The sequence below is a fragment of the Limanda limanda genome, chromosome 13, assembly GCF_963576545.1.
Source record: "Limanda limanda chromosome 13, fLimLim1.1, whole genome shotgun sequence".
NCBI lineage: Eukaryota > Metazoa > Chordata > Actinopteri > Pleuronectiformes > Pleuronectidae > Limanda > Limanda limanda.
Window position 1 is genome coordinate 9,130,809 of NC_083648.1, and position 15,934 is coordinate 9,146,742.

Here is a 15,934-nt window from a genome sequence, read left to right on the forward strand (position 1 = left end):
AAACGTTGCAGTCAGGGCCAAGTCACATACACTCAGAGTCAGTGAGCTTTAAAAAACTGCAGAAATGGACCAAACCCTCGAACGGTAGATTTAAAGTTAATTCTCCGAAAGACCGAATCTCAGGCAGCGCTTTGTCGACAGTAACCCTCCCAGTGCGAGAGCTCTCATCCTCTATTTAAACTTACCCCTCAGACACCTGAACATAATCTGTGCCTGCGTGACACTGCATTATCATAACTGAATAAAGATGGGTCAGAGGGAGCCGCTCTGTGTGCGGAGGGCAGAGCGCTGATATGAACTCACCTCTGTGTCCCTGCTCTGTGAGTTTACCCTCACAGCCAGGCTGCTGTGTGTGTCTGTGTGTGTGTGTTTGTGAGTGTTTACCTCCACCTGTCCCCTCACTGTGTGTGTGTATGTGTTTTCCTCTCTCGACAATCTCTCTCTGGAGGCCTTGGGGCCCCCAGAGTGGTCATGGCGGATCCTGTCGGTCCCCTCTCAGACAGTTTGCTCCTGTCAAACATGGTTTCACCCTGATGGTTACGGCTCCTCTGCACTGGGACCCTCCATCACAAGCTGCCGGCCTGTCAGGGACTCCCCCCCCCGACAGCATGACTTGTCCCCTCCACAGGACTCCCCCACCTTTAACTATTTATTTTTAACTTCACGCTGTCTCGAGTTTTCACCTGATTCTTTGAGGGGGAGAGGGAGATGAAGATCAGTTATTTAAATGTGCCTTTTTTCACGGAGATCCTTAGATTTATTGTTATTTCTCTCTGGGAAAATTTATGAAAATGTTCAAGAAAGTAAAAAATAAAATCCTGGATCCGCCCCCTGATCCGTATCCCCACCTAAATTTGATGCTTTTCTCCCTGAGCCTTCAGCGCATCCTCCCACAAACGTTGGTTGTAATCTGTTCACAAATGTCTGCGTAACACTGGTCATAAACAAATACACCAACCAACAAACAGACGGGTGACAACATGACCTCCTTGGCCGAGGTAAACACATGTATGGAACTGTTCTCACAAAATGTGCCGAAAAGGGAACATTTCTACCTGTTGTACATGAGAAGATTGACACCTATATATATATATATATATATATATATATATATATATATATATATATATACCTACATTGTACACAAAGCTGCAGCCAGCAGGGAATTAGCTCAGCTTGTCATAAAGGCTGAAAGTAGGTCGTTGGTCTGGATCCGTCCAAAGGTAATATATGTGATGCTTAATGTTTATAATTAAAAAAGTCCCTATCCATGCAGGGTTATGCGCTGAACTTATTTCTTGGACAGGACGTGGATCTAGTTGTAATTACATACAGTTATATATTATATAACACACAGTTTGGTTTTTCCAGTGATTCACATTTTAAAGGTTGGCACTTCTCCAACGTGTCACAAGTGAAATCTGGGGGATCTTGAAATGAATAATTTGCTTGGAAAGAAGCCAAAAACAATGAGTCTGTTTGCTACTTATTGATCTTTGCTTTCTTTTTTAATATTGGACACTGTCAGGGCGGCATTGTGGACGAGCGGCACGGTCGCCTCACAGCAAGAAGGTTCTTGGTTTGAATCCTTGCTCAATGTGTGAAGTTTTCATGTTCTCCCCTGTGTCTCTGCATATCGTCCCTGTGATGCGTAGGTGACAGCAGCATGGACAGATATTCTCTGAATACTACAACCCCAAAAATGTGAGGAGTCACTGATTTAATCTAAATAACTAATATATTTAAAAGTGCATCACATGTTTTTATGTCAAATCTTTCCCTGCAGTGTAAATACAGCTGTCAAATGAATGTAGTAGAATGTCTGTTCTGTTAAATGTAGAAGAGAAGACGTATAAAGTATGAAGTATGAGTAAGTCCAGATCTCAGAGTACTTGAGTAAATGTTCTTATTCTCCACACTGAGCGACTGCTATGAGTCATGACGATGGCGACCACATCACTGTGTCTCTCTGCAGTTTCCCCCCCGACTGAAGCATCATCACTGCAGCTTTTTCTGGCAGAGCAGAGCGATCAGCTTCTCCTACATGTACATTTCTACTTTTATGTCTTTGTCACAGGCATCACATGAAGACACAATGTATTGTTTTTATCCCTGTCTAGCTCTTTTACGACTCGACGTGTCTGGAGTCCCCCCCCCCCGCAGCTCCTCAGCCAGCGACGTCAGCCTTGCTACAGCGGATGTCTTAAGAGCTGCAGATATAGATCCAGCAGCCGGCTGCTCCACACACAGAGCACATCCATGAAGAGCAGCGGCGGACGGTTAATCGGTCCCATATGTGCTGTGTGCATGTGTCTTCATGTGTCTTCATGTGTCTTCATGTGTCTTCATGTGTCTTCATGTGTTTTCATGTGTGTTCATCTAGATGTGCGAGTCTCTGCTGATGTAACGCAGCTCAGCCGTGATTATTTATTTGTTTCTCCAATCATACATTGATCCACCCACAGATCCACATGCTCTTCAGTCACATATAGAAAGGAAGCAGCAGGAGGAGGGAGAGGAGCATGGTGGGTGAGGAGGGGGGGCCGGGGGTTGGTGGGTGGGCATATTTGTTCATTATAGCCTTTCTTCTATCTGAGGTATGTAGTGAAATGGTCGCTTGATGGCCACTGTTTCCATGGCAACTCTGTTAGAGCAACCTCTGCCCACAACATTTCAAAAGATCAGAGATGTTATTTTTAAAGTATCCCTGAGACAAGATGATGTCGAAGGCTCCAGAGGAGGAAAGTCTCTGCAGGAAAACAACCACGTCTGCACATGTGAAGACGACGTGTGTCCGCATAAACAAGTTGTGTTATTTTTTGCGTGATTTGCACGTGTCGCTGCACAACAGGCAGTCAAGAGACTCAGTATTCGGGGTTTTACTTTCCCTATTTAATATTTAGGCGGCATTTGTTGTTTTGCAAGTGGGCGACTCTCGGCTCACATCCAGGCCACAGGAAGGCCAGAGGTGCTGCATCATTGCCTGAAGTGACCCACATCTGTATGCTATGTGGGATTGAGCCAGAAGACACTAGGTGGCCTCAACTGGCACAAAGTGTTAACTGTGTGTTGTGTAAGTATGATCTCATTAGAGCTTTATTACAGCTGACAAGAGGAAGGAGTATAAAGCGGGATGATTGGTTAAATGAGGGAATTTTCAGACCGATCCTTAATCCTTAAATCCAGGAGCTGCTCTGGAGCTTTTGATCGTATCACACACTTTCCCCTCAGGACACACTCGACTCCTGCTTGTCACTGAACTGCAGATGATGATTTTATATATTGCTTTTAATTGTAAACATGCTAATGAATGAACAATTCAAATCAAAATGTTTAACTGTTTGCTTGTTGTTTTCTATTGGTTGATTATAACTTTGTATGTTACTAGTCTTAATCTAGTTTAGGGCTGGATCTGTCTTTCACTTTAAGTTTTTCCTGTTTCTCCTCGTCTGAGTTCGGGTCAGGTTGTTCTTCCAATGTTCCAATCTTCTTGTGCACTTTCTTTTGTTCCCTTACATTCATCAGACGTGACTCATTCGACGTGGATCATGAATGCACCTCAGGTTTTTGTCTTTGATCCCATTTCCAGGAGGTCACACATGTCTGCAGGATGAAGCTTTGTCAAGAGTCCTCATTTCTGTGTCTGAGCCTGATAATCGCCCTCTCTCTCTCTCTCTATCCCTCTCTATCCCTCTCTCTCTCTCTATCCCTCTCTCTCTCTCTCTCTCTCTCTCTCTCTCTCTCTCTCTCTCTCTCTCTCTATCTCTCTCTGTGTGCATACAGTCATTCCAAAGTAGCGCTGCATGCTCCTCTGTGGACACACTTTCCAGCATGTGTTTCCATGGAGACACAATTTGTTCACGCGCCCCTGCAGCTTGTGTCATTGACTTCAATTAGTGCAGGAGGCCGTCTTGCCTAAGCACATACTTACACAGAGAGCCGGCCTCAAAGGGGCTGGAGAAAATTGCGGCAGGAGATCTGAGAGCGTGGGATTCGTCGCCGAGGACTTCAGGGCGGCAGGAAAGGTTGATGGTGTAACAGCATTCGTTTACACGCCGGAAGACTGTCGAAACAAATTGGAGGACATTTCAATTAAGATGGAGACCTTACTGTGATGTAATACAGACTGCAAACATTTGAGAAAGTGTCCAGTCCCTTAGATAAATAATTAATGAAATAGCTCTGTAGATACCTGTTACTCCAACTGATAATAACCAGTGATCAGTGTCAGGGTTACTAATGCATAGAGCAAGTGCATGTAGGACGTGTCCAGATCTACTTTTGTCAGTTTGATATTGGAAAGGTTGTTTTCACACCTGAAAATTCAGACCAAGGTTCATAGTTTTTGTTTCACATTGCAATTTTGGGATTGGACTTGAGACTTTTCTCTGAAATATGTAGGTCCTGTTGTCATCACCCATGTGGACTGCGTCAATCTGTACTTCACATTGATTAGTTTGCAGACAGATGTGTGCCTGACACTGGCGTGTTGTCAATTTGGATATTGTTTTAGCCTTTTTGAATAGAGTGTGTTAAACAAAGTCTTCCCGTATAAATTGAGAAATGTCTCAAATCATGCAACCCGCCCCCTTGACTCTCCACTTTGGCACAATTGCTATTTTAGCCAAATGCTAACTCTCTCAATATGATTTCATTATAAATCAAATTGTGTTAAATAAAGATTTTGACCCAGGTTATGGTGCTAAATTTAAAAAAAGACAGACAAAGCAATTGCCAAAGCCAAATGTAATTCCTATAAAATGATTTTCTCTCAGAAGTCAGAACCAAGTTTCAGGGCAAACCTGCCAATAGTTGTCATGACACATTGTAACAACCTCGCGGTGGCGCTAGAGGAAGAGGATCCCCAAAGTAATCAGGATACATTATCTGGGGAATAGATATGTCTTTGCAAAATTGAATGCCAGCCCAACATGAGTTATTGGAATTTATCCTCAATAAGGATCGAAAAACCATTTGAATTTCACGGCGTTCAAGCTGATTCACAGTTATTCTGCAGCTTTAGAATCATGTGTGTTTTCCAGAGCCTCATTCTGTTGACTCCAGTTTGCATGTAGACGGATAAAAACATTAGTGGCTGTAAGTGGTGGGAGGGGCTTTTAAAGTGATTCAACCTTGACTATCCCAACTCATTACGAGTTCACTCCCAGGCTGCATCTGTAATTACAGTGAACAGGTGCATCACTCAGCCGCATCGCAGTGGAGTTGGAGATTTAATTTAGTGATGCTGCCCGGGATATTAACCCGGCTAATTACAAACGGCGAGCTCCACGTTCAACCACAGGGACGAAGCATGGTGGACCTCAGGGTGGGGAAAAGCACACAATTACTTTGAGGGGAGTGCAGGTGGGGGGGGGGCGTGTTGTTTACACAGAGGACTTTACCAAATTGAGCTCTTGAGCGCAAATTGTGTGATCGCCGGGGATGATGGGTTCTTTTTGTGCGGATGGCTGCGTGTGAACAGGAGGTTTTTGGACTTTGAATGGAAAATCCAATCACTCGTAACCTGTGATTCACCAGCTGGAGGTTGGCAAGGCCACAGGTTTGCAATACTAGAAATTAGGATTTGGGTTCACTGGTCTGTGCATGTACTGTATATAGGCTTGTGAACACAGCAACACAATATGCAGCTGTCTTTGGTTTCTGATGATGAGCTTAGATATGTACTGTACCATATTAGAAAAACTTTGGTTGAGTAGAATACCTGGATGTGTACTTCTGTTTTTAAGTGAACCTAGCACCAGGGTATTGTGGTTTACATAATTTATGGAATCAAATGTTTGTAATCAAAATCATTTAGGAAGCTATGTTTTTAACCCACCATATTAGACTGAGTTTAAAAGGAGATTGGTTCCTTTTACTTCACAGATTTTTTGGTCTCTTCGGGGCACAACATTGACTTTTCATCACTTTTGAAGATAGTCCAGTACATTCATTTAACCACAATATGTAATTTCATTTCATTTCTGGACATCCACTAAAGAATAAAACAGTAAAGTATATGGATCAAAATTAACATAACATGTGACAGGCACTTAAACACCTCACATGACTGACACACATACACGTAAAAGAGAAAAAGGGAGTTTCAGGCTTTGTTAGGAATAAAGCAAATGAATGAACATGTTAGTCATTGAACTGAGGTGACTGGCAAAGAGCTGTGTTTATTGATGTTTGCCCACAGAAAATATCAGGTAAAATGATATGAAGCACAGCGACACTGACTGTTTACCATCTGATCTGATGACAAAGAGGCAAAAATCTAACAAAAAACGGTCATTTCAGTTCTTGTGTTACATGACCTTAAGATGCTTTGAAGAATCCTTTGAAGTATTTCTGTGTTTTTCTGAAACTGAATATTTTTCTCCTCCTGACACTCCATTCTCCTTTTTTTCTCCCACAGTCTAGGACAAGGTGACATTTTTCATTTCATGTACATCTGCACCAATATTTTTCTTTTTTCACCTACATTGGAGAACAGAATAGGCCGATCGCTAGCCTGTGATCTTTTATTCATCCATTCGTCCTCTGTTCCTCACTCGCCTCCGCACCAGGGAGCTCAGCATCTGACAGCCTTCACCGAAAGCCACCAGCTGGAGTGACAACAAGAGGAAGACAAGGAAGGAAAGAAAAGGAGAGGAAGTCCGTGTGTGTGTGTCTGTGTGTGTTTGTGTGTGTTTGTGTAAGGAGTGGAGGGCAGTCAGGGGCACAATGTACTGACAGCATCCCGGCCCTCAGAGCACAGCAGATGGTTAGGACAGGACTCTCTGTGGCTCCAGATCAAAACTTCACGTCTCCAAAGTCACAGGCTTTGAATAAAATCAAAGTCCAGGGTCCAGGTAACTTTGTCCCATTTTATTCATGACCCCCTTTTTGCTAAATCCCTCCTGAGAATCTCTGAAACACATCCTCGTTTTTCAAATCTCGCTAAACATAGGCTTAAGATGACTGGATGTTATTAGTTCACAATACTCCATAGAGTCAACAGTCATGCTAGGAGCAATGAGCAACTGTTACTGTTGATGGCGCTAAAACACCAAAATCATTCGAATTCATCCTGAAGGGAACGTGAACGTCTGCAGCAGAAATAACAACAGACAACCCATCACCATGACAGGAGGGTTTGTCATGAATGTCTGGGTAAGCCACTTTACCTCTGACTTTCTATCGGGCTGTCCATCTGTTTTTAACTTCTCAAAATAGGTCAAATAGAATTGTAGCATTAACAAATTCTGTGTGAATGTGTATTATATGTAACGTGTCCTTCTCAGAGGAGTGTTTTTCAAAAGAACAGAAACAGACTTGTTTTCAAAACAAGACTTTCTCGCGATATCCTGAAGCTGTCCTCATCACACAATAAAAATGTGTTACATAAAGTGAATTTACAATCTCTCCACTGTCTCACTTTCTTTCCCATCATCTCTCCATCCATCGTTTATTTCCTGAACTTTACAGACCAGACAGGTGACAGCTTCTCGGGTTTGTTCATCTGACATCAATGTCACTAAAATGATGAGAGCCAGTCTGTTTAGACATTTCTGACCCACACACACACACACAAACACAAACACACACACACACACACACACAAACACACACACTGAGAGCTGCAGGTTGTCATGGCATTCGGATGATAATGAGTTATGATTGAATGGCTTCACTTTAACGTAACTACAAAAGCAACACAACGGAGACACAACCACAACTGACGTGAGCGACGACAGAGTTACTTTCTGCCGTCAATTTTTTTTCTTGGGAATGAACTGTCGTGAAAGCCCTTGTTTAAAATGTGATGATTGTCTTTTAGAGGTATTACGGTAAAGTTACCTGCCTGAAGCGTCCAAAACAGCAGTTCACACCTGTACCTTAACACTTGTAATTGACGTTCGATTTTGAGCAGCAGCTGGTTTCTTAGAACGTGTAAAATGTTGGTCCAGGTTTTAATTTCACACACAAACCCACAGTAAGTAACTGGTTTCATTTTCTACATCTGTTATCACTCATTTCTGTTGTGGTTGTGCATCAATCATGTGGCTTTTGTGTTTGACTTTTGCAGTTGTGTTATGAATTTTGCAGTATTGTTGTGGCTCTTGTTGTGTTGTGAAAGAGAGCTCGCACTAAATTGTTTTGTAGGTTACAAGAAACACAACAGTTATAGGCATGAGAAAGTAGTGGAAGTGACAAGTTGTACAAAACACAACTCTCTTAATAATTTAACTGGAGAGTGTCAAAATCCTCCTGAGATAAATCAATCAATCAATCAATCAAGTTTTATTTGTATAGCCCACATTCACAAATAACAATTCGTCTCATAGGGCTTTAACATGGTGTGACATCCTCTGTCCTTAACCCTCAACAAGAGTAAGGAAAAACTACTAAAAACATTTTTGAAGGATAACTTCAATACTATATGTCAAGTAGTCCTGCTGCAATCATAGTCTCGATCTGCACTTCTCTGTTGGCTGTGATATTATCTATGACTCTATAACTGCTGGGCAAAGTTACCAAGTGTGTGTCCACACACACACACATACACACACACACACACACACACACACACACACACACACACACACACACACACGAGTGGAACAGCTGCACCACAGAGCCCTCATACACAGTGTTTATTCCTAAATATTGGCAGATTTGAACAAAGACCAGGCCAAAACACAAAATATTTAGGATAATCTTTGTGTAATGTTGAGCAACAGCAGTGAGAATGTGTCATGGTTCCTCTTTTGTTAAACAACAGCGGTGGCCAGTTCTGCAGCGTATTTAAATTTCCTAACAGGTCAAACAAGTTGATCTTCCATTTTAACAACCTCTAACGTTAGTCACTAATTCAAACCATGCACATTCTCTTATTGTTTCAAAGTACTGTGTGTACCAGAGATGCTCGTTTTTTCTGTTGTATTTATTCAAGTATAAACATCAGCATATTTTACTGCAAATTGATAAAAATAAAAACACATTCATTATTTTCCCCGGTTGCAGCCATATGCACTTAGTTGTATTTACTGCACAGACACCCTGTGACCTCGGCTGATTAAATCCTGTTTCCCCAGGAGTCTGTTACTGAAATAGCAGCATCACAGTGTGAGCGCCACATGGGTTAATGAGGCCCAAGTTTAAGATTTAATGAATTACATGTGTGCTGTGACCGTGCTTCTGAAATCCACTGGGAACAATAGAGATTTATTGGTTGATGAGGTGTATTTACACCTCATTTTTAAATCACACAACGCAAATATTAGAAGTCCCTGTTTAGCATTGACAAACTCACGCAATCTGGTGTTGATAATAAGTCCAGTTGACTTGGCTTCATGTGCGTGTAAATAGAAGGAATATGTCCTCTGATCGTAAATGTAACGTGACAACAACAATACCCCGGGAGCTGCTGTGATATGTTTTTACAGGTGAGGGCACAGTCACTGATTTCATTACGACCTCATGTCGACTAAATAATAAATGTCTGTCTGCATTATGAAGTCGGGTATACAGGGATGAGGGAAACACCAGCTCCCTGTAGTTTTGTGTTTCCCGACAGGATGTGAGTTCTGGAAATGATATGTCTGTAACACAGTGTGATCGTATGCTACAGACACTAGTTTACTTTTTGCTGGTAATATCCAAACGTTTTTAAATGACCCTTCACGTGACATCTTCATGACCTCAGTGACGTGGTAAATGCTGTTTTCTTCCGTCAGCATTTTCCTTGTGCTCCTGCACTGAACCTGATCCTGCACATTCTTCAGACTGGGTGTGCTGTACGATTCGGAGCCTTTGAGCCTTGTGATCGATTTTCTCCCATCTCCACTTTGTGTGCACTCAGACTTCGGCGCACATCGCAGCCTGCCAACATTTCATGCTCGCTCGCATCACTGAGCTTTAGAGTCGCACGGCTTTTCTTCATCTAGATCTGTGTGTGTGTTTGTGTGTGTGTGTGTGTGTGTGTGTGAGAGTCTTTTGGTACATTTCTTTGAAGAATAAGATCTTGGCATGCCTATTAGTGTCGAGCACAGATTCACATACGTTACACCACTGAGAAATGTACATGATTGTCGTTATTTGTCGGAGTAGGAGCAGAACAATCGTGATGAGCCTATTCTCAGCAGCACCCGATGCAACACTGCACACTCTGGAAAATCTGAAAATAATTGGCATGTGCAGTCCTCTTCAATGCCTGGTTTTATAATCTACCCTATGATTGTAAGAAACAGATCCTAACCATAAATTGGATATCACAGACTCGATGCTTTGAGGTCTTATTTTGTCAGAATCTACAGTCCAAGAAAAGCTGTTACGGTCGTAATAATATTTCCCCTTCACTTTTTTTTTCAATTTTGAACTTAGCGATCTACTCCTTTAAGCTTTCAAATGCTTTTACGCCTTGTGTATCCCTTTGTGTTTGAGCCTGTAAGTTTAAATTTGTAAAGCTCCATCTGCTTTCTCCTGTGCTGCCCACTTTCTTTTCCCTACTACACATCAGCCAAATTAATACAAATTACAAGATGAAGTAATGGTGTGATTTAAAGCAATGCCCCAACCACTGTGATTGGAATTGCTAAACTAGATTCAAGTGTTTACATGGGTGAGCATAACCTGATTTCCACAACAACCTGAGTTCATGTGATGTTCTTGTAATGCAAATTGTTATGTCACCAGCTTGTGCATGTGCAAAATGAAAGAAATTAGACTTATAATTTTAGATTCATGACTAACTCAGATTCGTAAACTGGACTGTGCTCGCTCCAATTTCTTACCTTAATTACACTAATGTAACCTAGTTAGGTGCAGAACGCCTGCAATAAATTGAGTATTGCCTTAATCTGGTTTAAATTCACATTATGAGCATGCGTGTAAACATGAAGGTTCACTTATTAAAGGGGCACTCCACTGATTTTACACATGAGCTGAAGAAATGTTCAGCCTGCAGCAGCGTAAAATTCAAAGACTCAAAAAACCCCTCCCTGGTGATGTCATCACCAGCAATTGGTATTGATGACGCACGACACACGCAAAACTGGAAAAAAAAACAAATTAAGACCTGGTGAAAAAAGTGGTGTCACACACATGGAAGACCCCGGCAAAGATGTCAAGCTGACGACAGTCTCCGTCTCCTGCACCCGGCTGCTCCACCTCTCGCCTGAATCACACGGAGGATTTGATGCTGTTGTGAACGCGACCGTGCAAATAACCTCCCGCTGCGTTGTGCATGTGTGGAAAGCAAACTGCAACTAAACTCCGTAGCCAATTCTCAGGATTTTACCTGGAGGGCATTTCTAAAAACGGCTTTAGTCAGTTGGGTCCTTTGATAAGTTGTTATACTCAGAAATCCCTGTTGGTTGCAAAACTTGTGAAATGAGAACATTTAAAACATATGCGAGACATGTGCACACACATGCTACCAAAATGTATTTACGTTGAATTTTGATTTTGATACTGTCAGACGTAGATCTCTCACATGTATTGTATGGTATGTCGTGTATATATATCTCATACAGATTCTCTATCTGTTGCATATGAGAAAAACAAGTTCTATCAATAAAGAGCAGCAGAGGCTTGTGAGTGTCTCCTCTTGATCATCCGTATAATGTGATTTCTCCTCATCTCTGATCTAAAAGGGGAACAGTGATCTCAATTCCGCTTATATTCAACAAATGCTATATATGTAAAGCACTGGTCTCCATGACAACAGGAACATGTCATCCCTGGATCCTTCAGATGTTGCGGAAGACGTATCCAAACTGTATGTGACTTGATGGAATCTGTGCTATTTAAAAACTGTTCACATGCAGTTTGTCTTTGTTTCCTCCCGTTCCGGTTAAAGAAGCTATATTCTTTTTTTTTTGTAACAAGCTGTGTTTTCCTTAAATGGACAATCAGAAATTATTTCTGGCTGCCAACATTGTAAAAACCTTGAAAATGTTCAATAATGCTTTTTCCTTTTAACCATATTAACATGTAGGTAACTGCTACAGCTTTTATTAATAGAATTGGAAAAATGTCCATCATCTACCCAAATCATTGGCAATTGATCAATCTTGCATATCTAACTTCTTCCTGGTTATTTAAGGAATCCTAAAGATGAGAAGGCAATTTTACTCTTGACTTTTGTTGATTTGACAATTCGATTTCCGTGCACTGACTTTAAATGGGAAAATATGGTCACGGTAAAGGACACACACACCTCAGGACTGGTGGTAATGCTTTTGGGGAATTCTCATAAAACACAGATGACAAACGATCAGTTGTTTTGGATTAAGGGAAATCATAAAACCTTTACGGTCATAAACAAATACTTCAAAAGAATTAACGAATGATGTTGTGAGATTTGTGAAAAATACCCAAGTCGGGTTTTAAATATACAAATAAGGGATAGACGAGAATATTAATATCATCTTGGAAGATAAGTACATGGATATGAATAACGGGAGACAAAAGCCTGGATAATAAGAGTGAAACAACTATGATTAGAGGGCCTGTGTGTTTGGATACAATAGAAGAGAATTGAGCGGTTATTACAGGAGACACTTGAATAACAGCATCCTCAGTCAGAAGGTGAAGATTGGAGATAAGCAGTAGAGCCACAATTAAAAAGCTTTCAAAAAATAAATAAATAAGCAAACATTAACATAACTGCATAATGTATGAGGGATTAATAAGCACAACTCGCAACAGTGACACAAGAGAGTTGCACAGTGCAGCTAAGGCAGATGTCAGGTGTGAATGAACAGTTTTCAAATAAACCTGAGGGGCATGGATCTGCTGCTGGGACTTGAGCGGTCACTGGGTCAGAGCCTCGGCTCGAGGTGACTGTTAATGGTTCTAGTGGTAAAAGTTACCAAGCTCAGTTAAAAACAAAGAGCAGCAAAAATGTACTTTATTAATTTCATGGCAAATAATACTATAGCTGCATGAAATAAAAAAAAAAGCATCATATGCCCTCGAAGAGTCATACAGAGGCTTCACAGTCTGAAATCAATCTGTTACAAACTATCTCAGGAGGATTATTATTGCAACCTAGGGTTAATATGTCAAATCACCAACAAGTAGCATTCGGTAACCATCCTGTACTCTGGCCTCAGGAGGTTCATGAGATCTCAGCCAGTGTCGCAGGCCTAATGGTCATTGTAGCGCACTGGAAACTGCAGCTGCCTGAACAAAGCCTGGAGGTCATGCAGCTGGCCTCCACTCGCCTTATAATTAGTCGTCTAAAAGCAGGATGACAGTGATTACCGTGTTTCACATGGCAACCATTAATCAACCCGGCAACTGGATAGTGGTAATTGTGGCAGATCTTCGCTCTCACACAGACCTGTTGGCCTGGGGATGTTGTGGGTAAACGTTGGAGAGTGAACGGAGATATTAAGATAAATAAAATGTAACAGTTCTTCATTGAAATGCAAAAAAATTACTAGAATTACACTGTTTTCAAAAGCGTTCAAACCCAGAGAAATGCAGAATGTTGTTCAGAGTGATATATAATATTCACTTTACTTGTGGCGGTGAAGACAATAACTCCCATGATCCCACTCTGCTTCCCAGTTTTGATTGAGTGACCCCCTAGTGGCCAAAGTTTCATATTGTATACAGTCTATGATTGTACGTTTGAATAAATCGTGACAAAAATAATAAAAGAAACTTTAAATTATTTGAAATGCACCATTTGCAAATTGTGGTGAAATCCTGCATCATCCACCTTGGAATGAAAAAAGTGACTTTCAGACTTGCTCACAGCGGCTGTCATCGGTTTAAGAACTTTTTATCTGGTGTGTTTCTTCCCTGACTGGAGGTGGAAATGAGCCCTAATCATCTCTCTTTCAACTTCAACGTGTGCAGCAGATGTGTGACTTTCCAAACAAACCATTATGTTTAGACGCAACCTGTGAAACGGCATTTGGAGGAGTTTGTAATGTCATCATTAGCGAGGCAGTGACTGGGAAGTAAGAGTCATACTGGTGAAAACAGAGACATCGATACCACACTGTTTTGGAATAAACAGAGCCACGCTGACTATAAAATTAGAGCTATCACGCAGTGTGACTTTCAGTTTCCATATCTGCTGGATATTACTCTGCTTCTCTGCGTCACAACCATTTTCGTACCAATGTCCTGTTTCAATTGGCCTGTTTTTGTTTGCTGAGAACAGATTTACTGTTTTGCAATCCGGTATGTGTTTTCAACCTCAAACTTGTCCATGGACCACAATAGAGAAAAAATTGATGGAAAACAAATGTTGTGTCTAATGTGCTGAACTTGCGTGGGTTCCTACGTCAGTATTCTGTATAATATCAGGAGCACACTCAACCGTGACCATAACTCATATCCTTGATTGTCCACATATTTTTGGAAACCACAGTGGAGAAGCAGAACTTTGGGCCAATTAGTCCCTCATGCTGCAGTTTATGTATTTTGGCTTAAACAATGAAAGATTTATTCGAGAAATTAAAGAGGCATGTAAGTATGGTAAATGTGTAAATGGACAAAAATGTAATGATTCTTATGCAAAGATTGACATAGTCATATTTTTTATTTTCCGTCAGGGTTATTTTTTTTGATGTTTGGCGGTTTCACACCATGTTTGGTCCGGACCTTCAGACTTTTCAGATTAGTTCGAACCAGAATGTGTGTGAAAGAGGCCTCAGACCACGGGCCAAGAGAGGGGTTCTCGGTCCAGATCAAACATAAAGATGGTTCCGTTTGTTTGCAGTGTGAAAAGCCTTTTTCGTATGGTTAAGACAGCAAAATTGCTGAAAGTTGAGACGGCATTAAACTATGGAGGGAGAAAAATTATTCTGCTTGTAGTCCTCCCCCCGATGCTGTTCCAATGAAGAGGACATTAATTTTGCTGACATCAGAATCACAGCAGTTTAAAAACCAATCAATGCCAAGTTAAGGTAGACGACGCCCAGATAGGTGATGACAACACAGTGCGTGTGTGTGTCACTCAAAAGTCTTCGACCTAAATCGCAATGTGAATCCAAAACTAACTGGATCAATATAAACAAAATATCCATGTATATGTGTATTATTAACAACTAAACATTTATTCTCCTTCCTCTGTCTGTATCAGCTTCTGATCGGAAACAGAGAAAATGCCCGAACATGGTAAGAAACACTCAGACTTGTGTTGCTGATGATTTGTCATCCTCCTCTCCAACTCTGGTGAAAGGACCTTGTGATGACGCGTCATCCATTACAGAACATTTCGCTCAGACGCTTTTCTCCTCCCCTGACAACCTGCAATTATATCAGCATGCTCTGGGAAGTCAATCCACCCTGCCAGCCGCACAATGAAGACAACGAACGGCTTCTGAACAGACTGTCAGGCACAAAATGGAGGTCTGAGCCCTGTGCTGTCTTTCTAACATCGACAGCTTGAGGAAAAAGCAACAAAGAGAAGTACATCAAGTCCCAATGAGTTAAACGCTCATCACAATATGCTCAAATCACTGTTAATGACTTGGGAAGTTGAATTATCCGGTAAATCAAACCATTCACGACTGTATTGACAAGAAAGAATTAGAGTTTTGAGGAGACCATGCTCAGAGAAAGTCATCTCGCAGGGTTTCCAGCTGATTGGTGCCCGTGTCTCATAATTAAGGTCCCATTACCCGTCTACCTGGGCTGCAGCCTCCGTCTAACCCACTACCGACGCTGAGCGCTCATAATAGACACGATTTTCTATCGGCTCTTTTCTCATCTCACCATCTGCCACTGCGAGAAAACGTTAGCTCCCTCTGTGCGGAGAGATCATTGCCCTTCCTCCTCCTCCTCATCCTCCTCCTCCTCATCCTTGTCATTCAGGTTTTTTTTGTGCCATAAAGCATCCGGCAGACGTCCTGTGAAATCTTACCCCAGGGGCACATTGAAAGTATGGGAGCTTCCGGTGGTCTTGGCAGTAGTCTCCTGG